Here is a 16,114-nt window from a genome sequence, read left to right as displayed (position 1 = left end):
GCTTGTTCATTTCTCTTTTCTGGCCACTAAAACAATAACTTCTTAAGGGAATCAGACTGCTTCACCATCTCATAAGGCTGACTTAAGCCCTAATGGGCAGCGACCAACTCAGGTTGGCTGGGTGGCAACCAGGGGAATATAGCTCCGTGGCCCTGCTGCCATACTTCTTGCTCCCAAAGTCCTTTAGATCTTTTGCCAGCGATAGGGCTTTTGTATCTTTCATTACAAGTTTAGTCATTAACATTATTGGAAGATCTGAGCTGATGATGTTTAGCAGTTCCAGTACCTGAATGGACTTCTCTAAGAAACTCCCCACCCCTCAGCTCCTGGATTCGTCTGCATAGCTGGTATTAGTTGTTTTTAATTTTGAGCAGCACACCATCTATTTGGCACACAGCACCAGAGTTTGCTTGGAGATGTTGAATTCCAGCCTAATCTGGGATTGACTAGCACACTCTGGGAGGGCGAACACATTTCTATATTGTGTGCATTGCTGTTTATCCAGCAGTTTGAATAGGTGATCTTTAAGCATTATAACACAATAGGAGAGGCTGGGCATCAGTTTACTGGCCAACAGGGTTCGCAGAGCTTGCAGGTTAGGGAAAGCCAAGCACCTTTATAGATGCCCCATTGCAAATAATAGATACTTGGCAGAGGCCTTTTAAGCCTCTTCTTGTGCCTTTTGCCGCCTCTCTTGTCCAAGCACACACCCAGATATTGAAAGCTTTTCACTCTCTCCAGTTTCATATCCTCCACATACCACACACCTTTTTTGATGAAGGTCTTGCGAAATATAACTATTTTCATTTTATTCAAGTTAATCCTGATTGGGTTGATCTTGCAGTATCAGGCCAATGGGTTAAATTTGCTTTGTAGACCCTTCTGGGATGTGATCAAGGACAACTACATCATCCACCTATTGGAGTATTTGGACCTTTGGATTAGCTAACTACAGGGAGCATGATCTACAGTTAATCAAATTGCATTCCAAATCTGTCATGAAGAGATTAAATAATAAAGGAGTGAGGATGCATCCTTCCTTAAGGCTTTTATCTGTATTGATTTTCTCTGAAGTGGACACATTTCTTGCCATTTTCATTTTCACTCAGTGCTCATTATACAAGGACTCAATTGCTTTCAAGAGATGAGGTGTGATCCCCCAGCTATGCAGCTTAGTCTATAGGTGGGCGATCAGTACCTTGTCAAAGGCATTCGTGAAATCACTAAATGTTGCATATATTGGCACAGCATTTGGCAGGACGGAGTCATCTATTAAACAGGTAAAGGTCAGCATGCTGTCTTCAATTTGACGGTTTCTTTGGAACCACAATTGGAACCATTGGATCAGTTGTTTCTCGTGAGACCACGCTTCAAGTTCTTCATTCTGGAGTTCAGCATAAACTTTTCCCTCTACATCTAGAAGCTCAATCATTGAATAGCTGCTTGGCGATTGACAGCAACCCTTCCTATATATTGGGACCAAGATAGACCCCCCCCCCTCCAACTGTCGGGAACCAAACTTATGCAAAAACAGATAGCATAAACAGATGTTTAATAGGGCCCCACAGGGATACATTTGATCAAAGAATAGCTGCAGGCACTCCATTCGGTCCTGGGGGCCAAATCCTCTTATTTACTTTGTATCGTTTTTACACTTCTTAAGCTGCGCCTTCAAGGAACACTCTTTCACTTATGGAGGGCTCCACCTTCACTGGGCCACCAACACTGTTTCACAGGCCCTACGAAGCAGCAAGTTTAAATCAATCTTTGATGTGTCCGGTGCTAGCGAGTTCGTCTCCTTCAGTGCTGCCCATGTAGCCGACCATGCTATGTCGCCCTCATTTATTACTGTTACACCACTTGGTGTCGGGACAAGGGGGGTTATTTATATAGCTGTTGGAAGTATTCAGCCCACTCTTTTGGTGAAATGTTACAATTTCTTTCGTTTTTTCCCATAGTGAGACTATTGACAAGGCACCAAAATGTCCACGAATCCTTTAATTTCATGGCAGCACAGTAGGCTTGCCCAGCTTTGTTCATCATTCTTAAGATGCATCACCCATCTTAACTTTCTATATACACACCTCAGAAGTTTGAACTTTTCTTTCACCCATGTACTCAATCCCCTATTCCTTCTATGGGAGGACAACGTTTTATTTAATGTAATCCTTATTTTCCTTGCTTCCCGCCCCTTCTGCAGAACTCCTCTTGCCCAGGAGATTTTTCCACACTACTGAAACTGATTGACCTTTCTTGTAGCAATGTTATCACTTTTTCCTACCCTAGCCTAGGGTTGCTGTGTACCTTAAAGGTTGATATCATGTTCTTAGCCCATCTTGTCATGGCCCTTTAATTATTATTCAATTCAGACCAATCCCAGGCAATTCAGTTGGGGGGGGAATATAATTTGGTTCCCTATCATTTGTAATCTTGGGTGAGTATTTTGATTATAAGAGATGGCACTAAATAATGCTGCATTATCACTTGAGATTTTGGTATTTTCTGAAAATCGTAGATAAGGCGAAAATGATCTATGGAGATCCAGGCGTAGTCTAACGTGGCTAGTCTATGGGGAGATCCATGAGTATAGGCAGCAGGGGTGTCACTCTTAATCCTACCATTCAGACACCGGAAGCCAAGGGATTCAAAGTTGGTTGCAAGTAGAGTGCAGAATGCATTTTTTTCTCGTCTAATTGAGACTTGGATGGGTTGTTCTCTCTCTCTTTTCATTCCTAAGAACTGCTAGGCTCCAGTAAATTGTAGTCGAAGTCACCAGTTATAAGGTATATAACATCCACATGCTCTGTCTTTAGGGCCTCCAACCTTTCCAGTCAGATTCTTGCTGAGTCCCGCTTCCTGATCATTGCAGGGTGGAGATATATATTTCCAACTATGTTAGAGTGTGGCATTGTCGAATCGAGGGGTTGTATCAATGTGATTCATACAAAGATGGCATATCCATTTCCATTCCAGATTTTAGAGGTGTTTGTGTCTCAATTAGAGTTTTTTTTTTTTTTATTATTTTTTTTTATTGAAGATGCACAGTATACAACTACCAAAGCAGAACGAAGGCTGAATAAATACAATGAATACATTAAATAAATACATATCATTACATAAATTCATTTCATCGATCTACAGCAGACATCAAGACCACTGAAAAGGGGCGCATGAGATAGCCTGTTCACAACCTTAGAATACAAATAAAGTGCCAAAATTGAGCGTGATTAAATAAATAAATAGATCTCCTACGAGCCTGATTCAATTATTGCCTTGCCACTGTGCAAACGGGGCCCAGATAGCTTCACCCATCCGTTTACGCCCGCGGCCTTTACACGCATAAGAACCCATCTCTAAATAAAACAATGAGCACATCCGAGCCAGCCAATGGTTAAAAGTTGGTGGAGTTGCCTCCAACCAATCAGATGCAATACAGCAGCGGGTCACAGACATGGCTAGAAACAAAAACCTCCGCGAATATTCTGGATATACCCCTCCATCAGTTCCAAGTAATACTAGTTGCGGCGTAATTTCCACCTCCCGATGGATTAGCCTAGTTAAAAAGTTAGCAATATCAGTAAAAAGTTTATGTAGCCTGCTGCACTTAAAAAACATATGTACCAGGTCGGCTGATACGCTTTTACATCTGGGACACACCACACCCCTTGTGCTGCCCCAGTTAAATAGCTTAGCGGGAGTATAGTATAAATGAAAAATAGTCTTATAATGTTGGGCTTGCGGCCCAGCAGATAATATAAAACGCTGTGCCATATCTAAAGAAGTACGTACTGATACTTCAGAAGCTCCAATATTCCGAACCCACCTCTCCGCCTGTTTACTCAAGTCATCTGGCATTAAGTTCAAAAAGAGCGGATAAAGCGAGCAGACCCGCCATCTAGTGGAGTTATGAAGAACCTCCATAACTGGGATTCTATCCCCCACCTGGCCAGATGCTGATCTAAAATTTACCCCCAAAAAATGTCTAATTTGCAAATATTTAAAACAATCCTTAGTGCTCAATGAAAATTCACTTGTTAGTTCTTCAAAAGATTTAAGGTGGGTGTTCCCATAAAAATCACCAATACACCGGACACCAAGCTGCGCCCACCTGGCACAGTATTCATCCTTAAAAATATCTGGAAGTACCGACGAATTCAAAATTGGGGTGTAAAAATTAATCCGGCCAATTCCATTTTATTTTTTAACATTGGTCCACACCTTAAATGCAGCCCAGACAGTCTTAAACTTTACTTTTTTAAAATAACTAGGCTCCACTGTTCTCAAGAAGGCTGCATTAGCATGCCTTCCCCAAATCATATTATATATACTGTAGTAGGACAAATTTCGCCAGAATCTTGATTATCAGCCTGTAAATTAATTAATGGTTGGATATATTGCAATACAGATACCCAGTAATAAAAAAGAAAATGAGGGGCCGCCCACCCCCCCCTCTCTCTGGGTAACACTAAATACTTATATGCCCGCTGTACTTTTTTAAAAGACCAAATAAAACTAATCGCTAAGCTCTCCATATGCTTAAACCATTCTTTGTTAAATTCCAGCGGAATAGTGCGGAAAAAATATAAGACCCTAGGTAAAAAAATCATTTTAATGAGATTGCATCTACCAATAATTGTTAAATGCAGATTGTTCATATGATGCAACTCTTTCCTGGTTTTAGCTAGGACAGGGGCAAGATTGCTTTCTACTATCAAGTCCAAGTTAGCCGACAATCTGACACCTAGATAGGTCACTTGGTTGGCCCTCCTGTTGTCTTCAATAATGGCCCACTCATTGCCCAATATTTGGCACTTACTCCTATTTAATGCATAGCCTGAAATTTCCCCAAACTCCGCAGCTAATTTCTCTATTTGTTCGATCGCCTTCCCTGGTTCAGGGGTAGTGACGGCTATGTCATCAGCTTATGCCAAAATTTTAAACCTGCCCTCCGCCATTACCATAGGCGAGATCAGTGTACTTTGCAATAGCTTCTGAATCAAGGGGTCTATATAAAGTGCAAACAATAAAGGGGAGCAGGGGCAGCCTAGTTCCTCTTGTAATGTAGAAGGGTTCTGAAATTGCCCCAGCTAATTGAATTTGAGCAAGGGGCTTCTGATATAGACCTTGTATAGCCTTAATAAAACCAGCCCCTATATTAGCTTTACTGAGCACTGTCCATAAGTATTTCCAATTGACCCGATCAAAAGCCTTTTCGGCATCTAGTAATATTAATGCCATAGGGGCCGCCATAGCCTGAGATGCATCTAACATGGTGATAACACGCCTAACATGATCAGCAGTCCCCCGCCCGGGAATAAACCCATGTTTCCAAGGGGATACAAGCCCACCAATAACTCGACTAAGCCTAACCGCAAGGATTTTGGCATACCATTTAGCATCCGCGTTTATCAATGAGATAGGTCGATAGGAGCCTGGCAAAAGTGGGTTCTTCTCTTTTTTTAAAAATATGACAATGTTAGCCTCTAGCCATGAGCCTGGTGCCCGCTCTCCAGCCTGTACTGACGTAAAAAGTGCCATGATATCATCCTTCAATTCCTCAAAAAACGTTTTAAAGAATTCTATTGGGATCATATCAGGGCCAGTAGCTTTCCCATTAGATATAGCAGTTAGTGCCGAAATAATCTCTTCCAACTCAATAGGGGCGGTCAACTGACAGCCCTCTTCTTGCGGTAGCTTTGGGCTTGATATATCACTCAGATACTGAACAATCCTTTCGTCTCTCTCATCTGAGAAGAGGTTTTCCTGCTGGTACAATGCGGAATAATATTCTTTAAACACCTGTAATACTAACCTATCACCATACACAATCTGCCCCAGCCTATCTTTAATTGCCAAAATGGCGCTCCGAGCCGCCTTTTGTCTAGTCTTATATGCAAGCACCTTGCCCACCCTCTCACTCAACTCATAGCATTCCTGCGTACGAATCTGGGCTTTAATGATGTCTTGATCTAAATACAACTGAATAATCTTGGCCTTCACGTCCGTAATCTTATCCAAAGTATCTTGTATTGGAGCATTATTCCTAGCAAACCCCACTATCTGACTCTCCAGGGAAGCCAATTTGGTTTGGGCCGCAGATATAACTAGGTGCCGTTGTTTCTCCCGCCTAAGGGCGTAACTCAGAGTTTCCCCGCGGATAGCAGCCTTTAAAGCATCCCATAACACCTCCGGTGGAACCATACCCCTGTTAAAACCCAAAAACTCAGTTAACCATATTTTCATCCGTGACACATAAACTGAATCAAGCAGCAAGCCCCGGTCAAAAGACCAGGGTCTCAAATGTCGCTCCTTTCGCAAGTCCGAGAAGAGTTTTTTTGGATCAATGCTTCACCACTTGAAGAGCCGCCACATAAAAAAGGTCTTCCTGGGGCACTAAAGTCATCCTAATTGTGCAGTGGATCATCCTCCAGCCTCCATGTCTTCTGTGGGCATATCACATCATATGCTCTTAGATCTTCCATATCTCTTTTTTATACTAACCGTCTAACATCTCCTATATTCCACACTTTCAGTCCTTTACTCCATTGTGGTTCTGCATCAGGGGTGCATATTTATTGTCCTGGCTAGCCAGTCCCAATTTGTGTTCTCCTGCTTATTTCTGGGGGCTATGTTTATCTCTCTCCCTCAACCTGGGCATTGTTCTCCCCTCAACTTGTCCATCTGGTCAGAGATTGGCACGATGACTTTAATTTGCATTCTAGCATTGTCTTGCGGCGCTGGTGGTTTACCTCTACATTGCTCCAAATTTCCTCCCTTCTTTCACCTATGATGGTTTGCCTCCTCTGCTTGTGTGTGCTAGAAGTCTGTTGCACCTCCTCTAGACCACTTACTATTCACTTCTCATCTTGAGCACCTTAACTTTAAGTTAAGTTACAGCAAAGCAGAGGAACTGGTTTCTGAGTTCATGCCTAAGGGCGCTCCTGTACTCTCAACCGAAATACTTTTTGCAGCGATTGCATTGGTGTCAGAGTGGTTTAATTTAATGAAGGGCGAGGAAGGACACATGCTTTGCTTCCTCTCAGCGGGCTTCTGTTCTATTCATAGATAGGTCTGGACGTATGTTTTTATGACTGTTAGAAACTGACAACTGGGGGTATGGATCTGAGAATGTGAATGGACAACAAATTATAGACCAGGGACCCCAGAGTGTGCAGCCAGGGTGCCCCTCACTTGAGTGACTATATGTTGTGTTACATTACATTAAATTTCCCTTTAAGTAGAGCAGCACAATTCTTTATACTATAGCCTCTGTAACACTGACAAAGCCAATAGCTCTGGTTTAATGTTTCAGCACATATAAAGATAGACACGCACAGTGCATTGATTGAAAACCAGGAGGCAGCAGAGGGAGATGTGAAATAGTCCATTATGCATGGCAATGCATGGACTTCACTGAAGGTAGGAGAATATACCCAACAGCCAATAGCATTAGGTGAGAAGAAAATTCTTTTGGCTTGGCCAAGTTGTGATTAGCAGCGTCTCTAGCTAATGGCTGAAAATGTTTGCTAAAAAATAATAGATAAAATAGGCAGACCCAAATATATTGGAAACAATCGATCTGTTTAGACATCTTTCCTGACAAACAGAAGCCTAAAAATCATGTCAAAAATTGATTCACCAAAATTCGAGGAGTAGCGCATGTGACAAAACGCCGAATTAACTCCTTGTCCTACGCTTAGCTTGCCAACAGCCCTCAACTGACTGCTGAGGTGCGAAACTCAGAGGAGAGAGCGAAAACTGCAGAAAATAATTTTGTCTTTTACTGCCACTTTCCTCATGACCCCTGAGACTGAGGGAAGCAAGGGCAATGCTAGAGTACCAAATGGCAATCAAGGGGTCACAGGTGGCATCCCGGATACCCCTTAATTAACATCGATGGATTGAAACATGATGATTTACAATGCACAATGGCATATGTTTACAAGAATAGATTCACGGGCAGTCAATGGCATAAGAAAAATAATTCAGAAATGGTGTTAAAAATAAACGCAAAGAAAACCAAATGTGTGCATGTTTATTTTCTAATGAACACATGATGGCTATGAGTTAAAACGCTGCGTGGAAGTGAATAACTGACTTCATAATCTATGCTGGACCACGCTTTGTCAAAGGTGCCAAAAGTATCATGAGAGACTTTCAAGGGATTTCACTCGAGGCCAGATTACAATTTAAGGTGGCCTGCGTTACACTCAATGTCTTCACTTCATACTGACCAGTTGCAAGAACAATAAACTATTCACCACAGAAGGAGGGACACTAGAGGCAAAGCAAATCTTCTACTCTAAATCCCAAAGGCTAAACAAGCATTGGCAAAGCCAATAGGTCTTCCCTTCAGCATAAGCTTTTTTTGTTTACCGATCCGAGTTGGATTGGTAAACAAAAAAATTAACGCAAGCAGATGGAGGAAAGAACACCAGTTTTGGGAAGCTACACAGAGGGCTGAATCACGGACAGCAAGGAAGTAACAGGAGGGTGTAATGGGAAGCAACAAAGGGTAGACGGAAGCAACGCAGGTGGGTACAGGGGGAAGCAACACGAGGGAGCAGGGGGGAGGAGGGGAGCTACATAGAAGCCATGGTGAGAGAAGCAGACACAGAGCAAGAGAGAGTGCAACCTGGCGTTAAAGTGCGCCGGATAACGACGTAATAGGTGCAGCTGTTTAAAAAAAGTGAAAGTACCCAAGAGTGGCTCAAAGGATAAAGATGTGGAAAATAAAATGTTTATAATGTTATGAAAAGAAATGTGATGGAATAAGTGGGAACAGGGAAAATGCATGCACTCGTATAAGTGATTTTAGAAAAAGATAAAAAGTTCCCAAAAAGAATACTTTTTTGAGGAATAAAGGATTAAAGCAGTGAAATGGTAATTAGGCTATGCTTCACAGGAGAGGCAAAGACTAGATGGAGCGACTAAAATAAAATAAACCAATAGAGCAGAATACAAGAAAATAAGAGGGACAAAACAAAAAAAAAGGTGGAAAGCAATGGGTAAATTATCAAAATGTCCCCATTAGGTTTTTGGATTCTAGAAAGCTGTGTAGTATGGCAAGCTTCAACCTAAAAATCGAATCAGAAATTGCTACCTTTTTGAAAGGGACTAAAAACTCAATGAAGATTGAAGAATGCTACACAAATTCTTGCACCTTTGATCCGCTACTACTCTATTTTAGATTTGTGAAGTGTGCCACTGCTGATTTAGCCAGATCTGTGCTGTGTAAAAATATGAAATATATATATTTTTTTAAAATAAGCCCTCGATTTGAGGCATTAAAACACAGCTGGTCCATCGTTAAGCCACAAGATAACCTGTACAGCAGATTTAAAAACTGTAAGTTAGGACTGCATGTGGTCTTGGTATTCTTCACTAAATCCATGAGTAGTAAGGAGGGATACCTTCTGCCATCATGCAAAAAGTGACAGCTGTCCCACCCCTGGAAGTGATGTCACTTCCATTACCGGGACTTCTGGGCCTCTGGGGGTCCTCCCGCAGCAGTGGCATCACTTCCTGGGGGGGTCACGTGATCATGTTGGGTCATGTGTGTTGTGACATCACCCTAGTCAAGTGCTCATGGTTCTACCACATGGTTAGGGCTATGCGCTGCCCTCAACAAACCAGAGCCCCTGGAGATCAAGTAACCATGATGTATTGTAGAGGAGTGTGCTCCCCTTTTTTTAACGCTTAGAATAAATATAAGGAGCTCTTAAGCAGCCACTGCCAAACACAGGAGCTGCCCTCCAGAAAGAGATTGCTTGGGCATTATGAAGAAATACAGCCACCTCAGCAAAACGACGCCCTCTGATGGAGGTTTAAACACTATCAATAGATATTATTGTAGCCTGACACCAGTGGCAATGGAGCAGAGCACACAGCAGAGCGACCTTAAAGAGGGTGGTCACAACATCACTGGTTTTGACAAGGAGATCTGCCAGTGGATGGAAATGCTCACCTTCAAGGATTTGCCACAACTGATATCCCCTATCAAGGGCTCCAGCAGTGACAGCGAAACCTCGAGTAACAAAGCAAATGCTGGAAGTAATTTCATCAACATGGAAAATGGTGAATAATCTATAGTGCCTCTGAACTCACTGGTCTATGAAGATATGGGGTTTCTGGAGGAATGGGCTCTAGAGGCTATCGTCGTGCGACAATCGTGTGCAAACTCCGACACCGGTTATGCCTCGATGGACCTCAGCGACTCCCAAGATTTCAGAGCCATTGCCGAATCCTACGAATATGACAAAGTTAGTAAAAATCATTATAGACACTTACTTATACCATATATATGGCTATATTCAATTTTTAACTCATTCTTTTGTTTTTGAACCAAAGAAAGCAACAGCAAATAGAGCAGTGGAAGAGGGGACGTCACCAAATGTTAATGCTGTACATTTTTTACTGCTTTTGCAGTTCAAAACAGATTGAAAGTTCCAAAACCCAAAACAAAGAGCAGAGTAAGAAATGTGCCTGTACCAATAATAACGCAGATTTTGATTTTGAAAGGGAAGCACTAGGGGTACCCTATGACGACATAAGGCCTTTTAAAGGTTTTGCTGCAACTGTTGTTAGCGCATTTGTCAAACTTGACTATTATAACCTCTGTTACGGCCAAAAAATTAATGATCCACAGCAGGAGGCTCACGAGTGTCTATACAATTCATACACTTCAAGAACAATCCGTCATATATGTAGATTGCTAGGCCCAAACAAAGTATATAAACTGTTAAGGCTGGTGTCTGGTTTGTCGGCAGAAAAGAAAAATCTCTACTCTGATATGGTTAAAGTCTTACACTCAAAGAGATCCGATGTTTGAGTGAGTCATACTCAAAACTCTGTCATATGCATCGTTTGTGTTCATATTTGGTTAGAAGGATGGTAGAAAGGGCTACAGAAAGATGTATGTGTGATATTTATTTTAAAATAGATGAGTCAGCACTTTAGCCCCCCAAAAATTGTTTTAAAAAATGATGAGCCCCCTGATATTGTGTAATTATTGTATTATTTAACAGTACATTCTTACTCACTTTTAGGCCAAGCATCAGAATGTCGGTGGGCAAGATGCTTCTGAGTTATGTCCAGGATACATTTGTATTTCCAGATTGGACTAATTACTACTTAAAGAAAGAAAAACCGAAACACAACCTGTAACTATGCGCGATCTTAAACTTGGTGAGCTGCCCATGGCGATGTAGTGTGACAGTCCTATGTGCATAGCCATCTGGTGTATCAATGCGAGGCTACCTAGAACTTTTGAATACTGGAGCATGTACAAAAGCCATATGAGGGAGTTAATACCATCACCGACGACCAGCTTACATATATCCTTGAAACTTCTGTCAGAAGATTATTTCAGAAATAAAGGCTTTGTATTGTACAACAAAGAATTTTATGATCTTTTGAATGCCGTCGGTATCCTGAGTGTACAAAGTTATAGGAAGGGTAAGCGGGAAGTCCTGTCTAGAGCTGTGGCGTTTATAGCTGTAAAAAATATCAAAAGTTGTGACGCTAAGGCAAAGTATCTGCCGGGTTCCGAGTAATGTATGTAGCATGTGTCATATTATGTATACGTGATGAAAAGTCAGCAAACTGCAAAACAACAAGTCGTGTACCATGAAACTGTAAAATATACCCTGTTCAGGTGTTGCTAACATTCTTTATTTTTAATAAAATGCTCTTAAACAAAACCATTGCCTTTCATTTCATGGGATGCAGCTGCTGATAACATGTCGGGTTAAGGAAGCCTTATTACGATACAAGCGTGGTCATAAGTTTCTGAAGCACCAAAGCTCTGTTTAGAAGGGCTCTAGTTGAAAATGAGTCAAAAAACAGAGCACAGGTGGGGAGCTGGTTATCTGGAGAAGAGGCATATTCATTTCACATGCCAGCCAGGAGGCGTTTTAAGAGAAGACTGACCACCGTTAATGCTCAGCTAGATTATCAATGGTAGGCGGACACAATCAGTCTTAAAGATCTAGCTAAGCATAATAACAGAGCTCGATATATATTTACGGCAATAGAAGTGTTGTCCAAGTACGCGTTTGCAGAAATGCTAAGCAATAAAACTGGCAACAGCATCATCATGGCCTTCAAAGCCATCTTCAGGAAAGGGTGAACCACTCGAAAACTGCAAAAAGAAGCTCGAAAATAATTTTTAAACAAGTTGTTACAGAAATTATTTTGTAATGAACACCGGGGGTAAAGGCTGCTGTTATAGAGCATTTTAACATAGCTTTAAAATCTAAGATGTGGAGATATTTCATGACCTACAACACCTACCGATATGTGGATATTCTACAGGCGTTTATAGATGCTTATAACACCAGTTATCACAGAACCATCAAAACGTCTTCCATAGAGGTAACAACCGATAACTCCTTAGTGGTGTGGAGAATGGTGTACGGGAGCCTTCCACTACCAAGGTAAAGAAGCTTCTTTTAAAAGAAGGTGATCATGTTAGTGTTTCAAAGATGAAAGGGGTCGTAACGAAGGGCTACCAGCAGATGTTTAGCAATGAAAGATTAATAGTGGAGAGTGTGGATCTTAAAGAAGGTACATATATTCACAGGTTAAAGGATTACAATGGCCAAACGGTGTTGGGTGCCTTTTACAACAAAAAGTTACAAAAGGTACCAGACGACCCACACAGGGTGTACAGGGTTGAAAAGATTCTAAAACAGGAAAGGTAGCGGGGCTAACAGACAGGCCTTTGTCAAATGGAGGGGGTGTCCTGAGAAATTTAACACTTGGGTGCTGGACAACTTACTGGAGGGCGTGTGAGTAAGGGGGGACTCTCAGAAGGCTGCAATATGGAGACAACATCGTTTTATATTACCTTGCCATCCAATGCCCCAACAATCAATTTCTAATTATACTGTGAAACTGGCTAAACCTATGGACCTAAGGGGGGACAGGGAGGTAGCCTTAACTGAAATCCAATACCCGAGAACATGGAATACATTTACAATGCTCGAGGCCAAATTTACTATAAAGCGTGATCATGCCCCCTTGATCATCCATGCTGGCTTTCCTCATGGCTATTCCCCAGTGTTGCTGCGGTGGTCAAAGCCATCAACAAATCCATAGCCAGCATTGAAATGTATTCGAATATTCAGCTAGTTTTACATAACGATAGATGGAAGGGTTTTCTTAAAGCTCCAAATCACTATACAGAGTTTAGCTGTGTGGGTAACTTAAGAAGTGTTTTAGGCACAGTACAATATATAAAAAACCAAGTAGGGCCGGACCCTACATGCCCCAATACTAATGGAGGGTTCTATACACTCTTCGTGTACAGCAACATTGTAGAGCCACAGACGGTCAGGGATAGTTATGCACCATTGTTAAGATGGGTCCAGGTGAAGGGGGGAAATAACACAGTGATTGGTATTCAATATATCAAACCCGACTACGTACCAATTTCTAGAAAACTGTAGGTTTTTTTCTGTAGTTTGTTTAGAAGAGCCATGCCTGTCTAGAGAAGAAGCTATGATATTGCATAACCCCATGTTAAAGCGGTGGCTTCGAACATTGCCAGGGTGGGATCTGTGGCTTCTGCTGTTGCCGAATGCATAAACAAACATCCCTAAGAAGGAGCGGGATGAGTGTACAGGCCAAGCACAAGTAATAAAAGGAAGTGAAGGTCTTCAAGTCATAGGGGTTTGCCTGCTCCTGGTAAAAAAAGGAGACACTCTTCAAAAAGAGCTCACAAAAGAAGATTTGTAAGATGGAAGAGAGCCTCGTAGAACAAGAGAACACCCAATAGCGTAAATATTTTTTAAAACGTAACAACCTGAAACATGGCCTTCGTACATTGCGCTTTGGGAGAAGACTTGTTTTTTCTAAAGCCCATTCAGACCAGTATCGAAAACAGATGTTGCATGGAAGTATCGCCTCTAGCCGCTTTGATGCCATTGGCACCAATAGAGTTTTTTGTGTCAAGATCCACAGATATGTATCTGGATCTCAACAATACTCTGCAGCATCTTGTTTTTAAAATCATAAAAGCGGATGGTGACAACATATCGGCCACTGCTAAAGTGGCGACAATCACTTCCAGCATAGTGACCAAATTTAATTAGGTGAACATTACCTTTGGTGATCGACTCATCACGCTAAGTGATAACATGTATGCCTGCAGAACCTACATTGAGAGTATTCTAAATTGCAGCCACAATGTCCTGGACACGCAGCTTTCAGCAGGGCTCTTCTACAAGGATACGTATGCACAGTTTGAAAACAAGGAGATGGAAGGTAACAATCAAGGTTTTGTAAAAAGAGCAAGCTTTGCTCCGGCAGTAGACTGTTTGACCTCCTCTGGCATATACATTCAGACCCTTTCTTCCAAGATAAACTGCTCATCAATGGGATTGATCTCAAGATCAAACTTATCATCAACAATGACTCACTCTGTCTCATCAGCAGGGATGCAGAACATTATAAACTGGTCATACTGTCGACTAGTTTGTTTGTAAAGAGAGTGAAAGTGTCCTCAAACGCCAGACTGGCTCACGCTGAAACCTGACAGCTCTCGAACACCAAGTACACCATTGAGTAGCCCCCTAGATATTCAGCATCCCAGCTGGTATCACATTAACACAGCAGCAAAATTTATTTTGAGGCAACTACCAAAACTTATTATCATAGGTTTTGTCAACACACAGCTTTTAGTTGTCCCTATACTTCAACCCCTCTCAGTTTCAAACACTATGACATCAACTACATGGTGCTGTTATATGAGGGGGCTGTGATTCCTGCAAAACCATCCACACCGTGTTAATTTTATCAGGGAATATCTGGGCTTGGTTTCGATAACTGGGAAGCACCTGCATAACTCTGGAGTTGTTATGTCAAGAGAAGGATATGGGATGGGGTACATGCTGTTCGCTTTCGATCTGACCCCTGACATGGAAGAAGGTGACCACTACAGCTTGATCAAAAATAGAACACTGAAAGCAGAAATACGTTTTAGTCAGCCCTCAGCTACGAATGTGAACATGGTTGTATTCTCTGTATTCAACAAAGTAATTCAGATCCACCATGTACAGCAGATTTTGTTTGACTATATTTAAAATATTGTAACAAGGACACTGTTCAGATTTGGGATTTCTTAAGCCATCATAAATACGCTAAGAAACACTTTTGGTTTTTTTTCCAAGCAACAGTCTACATGGTGAAATTGGGTGAAAAAGACCCTGCACGCTCGTCTTTAACACAGATTCTCACTACATGGAAGAACTCACTGGGCGGTCCTGTTTTTAGATTAAGACAAGGTTACAGTGTTTGACAGTGCAGCGGAGTTCCACAAGCATAGCATCTACAAAAAAAAAAAAAAAATGTTTCTGTGAGGTTGGTGTATAACAAAATACAGGTACAGGATTCTCTTGCCGTCACATACAGGGAGCACTGTATATATTTTATTAGTAAAATGTCTGAGAGTATGATGATTTTTAAAAAACTATGGGGGTCATTACAACCCTGGCGGACGGTGTTAAAGGTGCGGTAATACCGCAAACAGGCCGTCGGACAAAAAAAGGGAATCATGACCGTGGCGGAAACCGCCAACATAGACAGCCACTTTAACACTCCGACCGCCATGGCGGTACTGACAAGCAGCGCGGCGGTCACCGGCAACAGACAGGCGGGAGACAATGTACCGCCCACAGTATCACAACCCGCCAAACAACCACCTTTTCCGGGGCGGATTCACCGTGGATAAAAACACGGCGGAAACAGCTTTTGCAATGGGAAAACGCTCACCTTAACACACTCCACGAGGAAGGAGGGCACCATGGAGCCGGAATTACTAATCCTACCTGCCCTTGTCTTCCTGCTCATTTACGAACACCAGCAACGGCGGTGGCGAAGACAATGGTGAGTACTGCACCTACGACATAGGGGAGGCAAAAGTCAGGGGGACACACACGAAACACCCCCACCCTCGCACATTATAACACACACAGCTATGCATGTCAAAACATCACAGTAACAAACCACAACCCCCCCGGAAGAATGCAAAGACCAAAGGAAATCAGTCGAAAAATAGTAATGTATCAAAATACAGTTACCAAATATATACAGATATATATATATACACATT

The sequence above is a fragment of the Pleurodeles waltl genome, chromosome 1_2, assembly GCF_031143425.1.
Source record: "Pleurodeles waltl isolate 20211129_DDA chromosome 1_2, aPleWal1.hap1.20221129, whole genome shotgun sequence".
Lineage (NCBI taxonomy): Eukaryota > Metazoa > Chordata > Amphibia > Caudata > Salamandridae > Pleurodeles > Pleurodeles waltl.
This window is presented reverse-complemented; position numbering follows the sequence as displayed.